General features: G+C 44.4%; 1 protein-coding gene across 3 annotated transcripts in view; it reads right to left on the reverse strand.

The window, feature by feature from the left end:
* LOC136847477 (von Willebrand factor A domain-containing protein 8-like) overlaps window positions 1-8,299 on the reverse strand; it is a 608,720-nt gene that overhangs the window by 212,502 nt on the left and 387,919 nt on the right. Inside the window, exon 1 of one of the 3 annotated variants that reach the window (XM_067119216.1) lies at window positions 311-3,454. The exons of the other annotated variants lie outside the window; for them this stretch is intronic. The gene's annotated coding sequence lies outside the window, so the exon portion shown is untranslated. Of the gene's footprint in view, window positions 1-310; window positions 3,455-8,299 lie in introns of those variants that run through there. 3 annotated transcript variants of the gene reach the window in all.

Consider the following 8,299-nt stretch of genomic DNA (forward strand, 5'->3'; position numbering starts at 1 on the left):
AAAAGAATTCCAGGTCAGCATTCATTTACATAAAGACTTTTTCTCACATGAAATTAATTATTCATGATGGAGATAATTATTAATTAGATTTAATTAGCACATGGTAACAATATGGTGGGAATGCTCTAATTATTACCACAGAACAAACTTAATTAGCCTTGGACCAAGTCAAGAGGGAAAATGTGTGTGCTAGGATGTGGGAAACAAAGGGATTTTGTTTAGGAGAATGAAAAGTTGGAAATACTGAAAATTGAGAGAAATTCAGGAATAGGAAAAGAACACTGGCATTACTTGCGACTTCAGGACATACTTGATTACATCTGTGCATGGAGCTCGCTTGCAGAAGACGGATTCAGGCCACTCTTTTAGAAGTTCCAACATGTGGCCAGTGGGGGAAGGACAGAAAGCATCAGGCATAGTGCTGTTAAGAGTGAAGCAACCTTGCACTTCGGTGTTGGGAAATGGAGTGAGAGCGAGTCAGGTCATGGCATTGTCCAATTGATTCTTGTGGCGAGCACAGGACAGCGGTACATCTGAAAGAAGCAAATAACAGCCAGCACAAAGGTCATAGGGAAATAGGTCTTATAGTTAAGACTAACTAAGGGTCAGCCTAGCAGCCCATTTAGTATCATGACCTGTCCTTGTGCCGTAACGGCTTTCTGTCCCCCACTTTCATACGATATTGGGGTAGGATGCCTACATTCTGTTCCCCCTAGTGGGGGTCTCCTCCAGCCGCCATGAAACTTCACTTCCTAGCTAACAGGCTGGAAAGACGAATGTCTAAATATGTAAGATTAAAGAAGGCATTCACTCCATTTAGGGAGTGAATGCCTGTGCTAAGTAAGCTATTCGTCTCTACTAGTCAGTTCCCTACCCTAAATGAGTCTTACTTTTGCAAAGCAGCTAACTAAAATGACCTACCTAACTGCTAGGAGGGGATACTAGTTTTACTAACTTACTACAGCAGAACCTAACACTATAAAGAGGTATATACAGGCCTCTACTGGCTGTCTCTGACGACAGGGGAAATTTATTCTTAGGTAAAGGGTACATGGAAAATTGTCTTGTTGACATGGTCTACTATCCTACTGTTCTGGCACTAAATTAAATGGCACTGACCTAACCAAATGCCATTATTTACAGATTACACAATCCTTTATGTTACAATGTATGCAATATTCGGGCATGAGCAACCTGAAGGGTTACTTTTGATAAGCGGTCAGGAGTGTACCAGCTTGAGCACTGGACAGTTTTATCATGAGTTTATTACCAGGGTTAGTACTACAAGATTGCCTAGGGTGTTAGGTGTTAGTCTACTTGGGCAGAGACCACGCCGGCTACCTCCTCTGGGTAGGTGCCAGGATCACTCTGAGATGGAAATGGCACTGTGCCAATGGGACACGAGTGCCAAGGAGAGCTTGTGGCTCTTATGGGTTAACTGGATCTCTTCCGCCCCTCTTCTTCCTCTTTGGGTTCTGCCAGGTCTGGCTACGCCATTCCTAGGAGGTGACGAGGGCACCGACCCTGGGGAAAGGCCAGAGGTGCCGTCAGAATTTCAGCTGTTGTGACAACCGTCATAAGGGTAGAAACAACTTCTGCATCCCGGCCGGACAGTTCCTGGTCGACCAGAGAAGGTGTAGCAGTAAGGTCTGCCAGAGGTTCATCCTCGGCAGATGAAGGTGGTTGTGAAGAAGAATCATCGGCGGCTAGTGGCTCACAATTGGCAACGATCAACTCCATGAGGTTTGGAGGATTTCCTGTAGGAGGATCAGTGACATGACTGGGATCTAGCACTGGTAGTAACTTGGGGCCAGGCACAGAGGTTAAGGTTAGTGGAGGCTCAGCGTCCAAGATAGACAGAGCTTGGCACTGCTCAGGGCTCTCAAGTGGCACTGGCAAAGATTTGGAGTCAGGCATGCCTGACAAGGGGCCTAGGAGTGCAAAACCCCTCAGTGTACCTGAGGTAGTGTGAGACAGAGATTCCTGTCTCAGGTGGAGGGCAGAGTCTCTTGGAATAGTTCTGTTCGTGGTGTGCCCTGTTACGTTACTGGTCTTGCAGTGGTACTTGGTTCTGGCAGTTTCCCTCTGTGGTGAGGGAGGAAACTTTTGGTGGCCATCCTTTTGTGAGGGGGAAAGGACTGGGCCTGGAGTTGCACAGAGAGTACCCCTTCCGTCGACCACCTTGGTGAACGGAAGGTACGGCTGACAGCGGCATGCCTGTCACGGTGGCGGTGTCCCGGTCAGGGGATTTTGGAGTTAAGGCCTCTCTAGTGGAGGTAGCTAGGCAACAGAGTGGCGTTGGGGAAGGACATCCCCCGAGTCTCGTCCCCACTCCGTGCCTGATTTTGCTCACCATGTCAATGCGGTGAAGTTGCCTGCCCCAACAGGTTGTCACCTAAAGTTCAACCGTTGGAATGGTCTTAGTCTGCTCTTCTATCCAAGTCATCATCCACCTGGTCTTTTCGTTTACCATGGCACTGACTGGCACTCGGACCCAGTCAATCAGGCAAATACCTGAGACAGTGTCTACCATAACCGGCATGTTCACTGGTAGGGTAGAGCCATCCAGGGGTGCCACTGAGACGGACTGAATCCACACCCATTCAGGGTGAGGCATATCATGCAGCACAACTGTGGAGGTCGTGGCGCTGATCAGATTTATGTGCTTGGTAGAGTGGATATGTTTTGAGCAACCAGGATATCCAGCAGTATAGTGCCCTGCAGTTCCACAGTCTCTGCAGGTGCCCCTTGAATGGGCTGATTTCCCTATGGTGACTGTTGGTAGAGAAGATTGAGTGGTTGTGGATGGAGAGGAGTCCTTGGAGCCCTTTTGAGGGTGCTGCTGGTTCACTCCCTTCTTAATGCAGCACTCAGATTCGGGGTGACCAACTCTCCTGAAGAAGTGGCACGTTGGAGGTCTGCCATGGTGTCCGTTGTTCGGGCGAGTTGATCCTGAGAGATGTCCAGATGGCACTATGCCCCATTGAGATGTGCTGTGAGACTGGTTAAAGGTCTCCCAGTCGTTGGCCATACGACAAGCTCCTGTGAGTGTTTTAGGTTGCTTGTTGTTTAGGTGCACAGAAAGTGGTCAGGGAACACACTGAAAGAGATCCTCCAGCCTGATCCAGTTGAACAGGTCCTGGAACTCTATGCACGCCAAGGCATCGAGCCAGCGTTGTCCTGATTGGGTCTTATGATAGGCCTATTCAGACCGGGCCCAACCAACTTCCTCGGCGAGACCTCTAAAATGCTGTCTCCATCTCTCCAGGGTGATCTCATACGCTTTGGTGATCACTCGTTGAACGTCTACCATGTTCCCTCCCTCACCCTTATCCAATGAGAGGAGGGCATTTTGGCTTAAGCAGTGCGGCCCTCTCCATCTCAGTGGTGGAGTAGTTCTTGAAGAGTACTTCTACTTCCTCCAACCATACCTCGGGCTCATCCTCCGTCCATTTAGGAATCAGAGCATTAATAATAGATATTGGAGCATTAGGCACAGCAGGTGTGGGGTTGGAGGTTCAGCACTTTCTTTTCAAGCCTTCTCCAGCTCGAGCTTCACTTCCTTTAGAGCTAGGTAAGTCATCCAGCTGTTGTTTCACCCACTGGGTGAGTTCCTGTCTTGTGTAATGTGCATTCTTGCCCATGTTCATGAGGGCTTGGCGCTGTTCTAACGACATGGTTCTAATCATTTAGGACGTATAGGGGAAGTGGTCTGTGACACTGGGGTGTGTTCTGTAACTTGGTGGCACTTCGTTGGAATGGCCCCTTCTCAATAAGGTGGCACTGTGGCTGAGTGTCATGCAGAGGTCACACTGATGTAGCGATCCTGAAGGAGCACTGATCCTTATGGGTGGATACACTGATGAAGTGGTGCAATCCTGAAGAAGAAATAATCTTTATGGGCTGGTTCACTGTTGGCACTCTATATCTCAGGTACAGGTGCAGTGGCTATGATTTGGGGACTATGTCTTGGTGGCACTGGGGTGCCAGTGTGTTCCAGGGAACAACATTAAGAGGCAGTGCAACCACATTGCACTGAAGGAAATGGCATTCTGCCTGAGGCAGAGTGTGCGCAATGAGTAAAAGGAAAAGTGAAAGGTAAGCACTTCATTACCCTAGCTGATGGCAGTGCCTCAGATTAATGGCACTGTGGAAGGGGAAACCCTTTGGCTTGCACTCGTGGGCAGCTAGTTCTAAGAACTAGTGGCTGCTCCCTGACATGAGGAAAGGAAGTCTGTTTTCTGACATGAGGGAAGGAAGGTTTTGGGGTTGCACTCAATGTGCGATTTGGTGCTTGCGGTACATGCAAGTCTTGGATAAGGAGAACCCACTTGTGCACAACAGTCAATAACTGTTATTAAATGGTTGTATGTTCTTTCTTCGAAATGCGCAAGAGCTCACTCCACTGGATGAAGCACTTAATATGAAAAAAGGTATTTGGGACAAGTACTGTGAACATGGGCGCATATAGAAGTTCGAGCACTATGTGTGAATGAGTAGAAGGGAAGAATTGATGGGGATCTAAGAGATCAAGTTTTGGGTACAAATGGAAAAAAGGTTATTGCCTTTGGCTTTACGAATTAACGAGTTTATTCTCCAATACTCGCTTGTTATTATTACTATATCCTTATTAACGTTCTTTGGTGATTATATAAGGATATTAGAGTTCTCTCTCTCTCTCTCTCTCTCTCTCTCTCTCTCTCTCTCTCTCTCTCTCTGAGAGCATATTTGTATGGGAACGCACTCGTTGTTTTATTTAATTTACTCTAATTCATTCTTACAATAATTTACTTTGAACAGTTACCTAAGTTACCTGTTTAAAATTTACTTTTGGAATTTACGTAATTTAATACCTACCTCCTGTCATGACAAGTTAAATGGTGGAAAGGGTTTTCAATTTACTACCAAAATTTTTATTTAGGTTTTATGTTAGGGCACGAAAAGAAATGGTATTTCACTCAGCAAGCGAACGATGAGAAGTGGAACAGGGTACGCAGGAGAAAACAGTTGTTTTGGCTATTGGTGACGTCATGCACCTCATACACAACACTCGATCGTTAATTTATGATTTATGGAAAGGAACACTAAAATTTTCTGACTGAATGATTGGTGCCAATATGCAGGCTCAAATTATTTAACTTAAAACATCAACAATGCCTGTACTTTACTTAAAACATTAAAATAAAAATCTGAACTAGATCTGGCAGTCTTGTAGTTGTGGGGGTCAGACACTGGGACGCACATGCGCCGAACGCTATGCTAAGAGTTGTCACACGTGGTATTTCTACAGACACGAGTTTTCGAACTTTACTTCACCAATAAAGGAATTGTACACTTCCTCTGCCGTAACTGGTTTTGAACAACACACTTAGCTAACTGTTCATGGCTAACACCTCTGCTACACTGCTTCTCAAAATGCAGAATTTCACGGGCATTTATTTAGGCTTGGACCAAGTCATGAGGGAAAATGTGCATGCTAGGATGTGGGAAACAAAGGGGCATTGTTTAGGAGAATGAAAAGTTGGAAATATTGAAAATTGAGAGAAATTCAGGAATGGGAAAAGAACACTGGTGTTACTTGCGACTTCAGGGTGTGCCTTATTGCATCTGTGCATGGAGATCACTTGCAGAAGATGGATTCAGGCTGCTCTTTTAGAAGTTCCAACACGTGGCCAGTGGGGGAGGACAGAAAGCACCCGGCTTATAGCTGTTACGAGTGAAGCAACCTTGCACTTTGGTATCAGGGAATGGAGTGAGAGTGAATCAGGTCACTTGATTCTCGTGGTGAGCACAGGACAGAGGTACATCTGAAAGAATTAAATAACAGCCAGCATAAAGGTCTTATGAAAATAGGTCTTACAGTTAAGATTAACCAAGGGTCAGCCTAGCGGCCCATTTAGTATCATGACCTGTCCTTGTGTCCTAACGGCTTTCTGTCCCCCACTTTCATACGATATTGGGGTAGGATGCCTACATTCTGTTCCCCCTAGTGGGGGTCTCCTCCAGCCACCATGAAATTTGACTTCCTAGCTAATGGGCTGGAGAGATGAGTGTTTAAATATGTAAGAATATATATAATATATATACATATATATATATATATATATATATATATATATATATATATATATATATATATATATATATCACTCATATTAGGCTTCAATGTGATGGGATGGTTTAGATTCCAGGTTCTTTAATTTAAAAAGTGCATGCTTTCAAAGACACAGTTTTCTTCTTCAGGTACCGATGCACTGAGGAGACAACAGCTACACTTGGGTATATATGCATGAGCTCCACCCATCATCTGTTGTTTTCTGTTTCTAATCCCTGAGGTGGCCTTCTCGTTGATCTCCATCTCCTACTGCCCTTCCCTCCAGTCTTCTTGATTTCCATGGCCTTGAGCTTATTCCTTCATTGTTCGGAATTATCCCCTTGCTGTCCAACTTTTTGTTTATGTTCTCAGAATTCTGATAAATGACCTCAAGTAATCTTGTCCTCAAAATTTTTTCCACTGTTGCCTCCCATCATTTTTTGATAAGAGCTGATGAGGCCATTGCCAAGACTCGGTTGCAATGGCGAATGTTCTGCTTATGCTGGCTTGCTCTCTCCTTGCACAATTTGTTGCTGTGACCAAAATATATTTTATCTCAATCGTCACCAGTGCTAGGTAAACCCTTTCCCTCTTCTCCTTCCCTTTTATGGGTACCTTATTTCTGTTTACCTTATTCCAAATGTTGCTTTTAAAATTCCCGACCATCCTAATATTTTTCAGTCTATTGTTTAAATCCTTAATAATGTTATTGTCTGGAATGATGATCGTATTTTTCTTGTTTATTCCTTCTTTGTCTTGTCGCATTTCCCCATAGTAGTGTTTCCTAGCCTTACTATGTGCCTTCCCCTACCAATGAGTAGGGTGTCCAAGATTTTACAAGAAGCGAGTAGATATTCAGGCTCCTGTCCCACGTAAGGAGGGCTGTAAACCCTGTAGGCTCTATTAATCAACCCTGTCATCATATCAATCTTGACATCTTTTGTGTGGTTCGAATACATGATTGTGTATGAAAGCTTTAACATGTGTGTCTTTTCTGTGTATACTCTATTTTTCTACCCTTCTTTCTCCTCTTCTAAATTAAATATAATCTCTTCGTTAATTTGACTGAGTTCAGCCAAACAACTAACCAATTTCTCTTTCTCCCCACGGTATATTAATAAGATGTCATCTACATACCTAACCCATTTAACTGTCTTGAGCCCAGGTATCTTAATTTTTCCCACCTCTTCCATCTCCAGCCATTCCATAAATATATTCACCAAATTAGGCGATAACCTAGAACCCAAGATCACCCATTCTTCTGAATAAAGTAATTATCCCCCCACTTAACCACTTTCATGCTTACAACTGCCTCAAGAAGTTTTAGGAATACATTTTTATCTATGTCAACTAAACGTACCCTCATCCAAGTCTTTCCTGATAATTTCTACACTTTCTTAACCGATACATTTGTAAACAATGACACTACATCAAATTTAGCGAATTTACAATTTTCTACATACATATCATTAAGTTTGTTAATTAGATCCATGGTGTGAACCAAATGTGCTTTGGATACTTTTCCCACCCATTTTCCCATGATGTTAGCAAGGAACCTCTCCAATCTTCTTTGGGGGCTTTAACACAAGCCACAATTGGCCTTAGTGGGCAATCTTCCTGATGTATTTTGGGGATCCCATAGATATAAGGTATTTCCAGGCTCTCTTCCGAAATTAACTTCCATTCTAAGCTTCTCCTATCTTCTTTTTCCACAATTCCTATCAGTGCTTCCGTCATCTTTCTATTGAAATTACTCTGTATGTCCCTCAAAACTTGTTTTTCAGGGCATTTCTGGTACATAATTTCATCCCAAAGCAGTTGCTCCAACATGTTAATGCACTTCCTGGTGTTTATGACCACCACACTACCTCCTGTATCTGCTTTACATATCCTAATATCTTTATATGTACTTAACCTGTCTAGAGCTGCTTTCAGTCTTTGCAGGAATTTCAATCTTTTCTGTCTATGCCCAACCCATAAACCAATCTGCTGTAGCAGGACTCAGTGGGGCTGAGCCTCCTGCTGAAGAAGGCGATGGGCTGAGGGGTCCCGCTGATGACTTGTTCAAGGACAGCTCCGCAGGTGACGTTGCTGGCGTCCGTCGTCAGCTGGAGGGGAGCGTTGGGGTCCTGATGGACCAAAGATGTTGCCTTTGCAAGGGCGGCCTTCATCAGGAGGAAGGCCTTCTGCTGATCGGGGCCCCAC

Source organism: Macrobrachium rosenbergii, chromosome 16 (assembly GCF_040412425.1).
Source record: "Macrobrachium rosenbergii isolate ZJJX-2024 chromosome 16, ASM4041242v1, whole genome shotgun sequence".
In the NCBI taxonomy this organism is placed as follows: Eukaryota; Metazoa; Arthropoda; class Malacostraca; order Decapoda; family Palaemonidae; genus Macrobrachium; species Macrobrachium rosenbergii.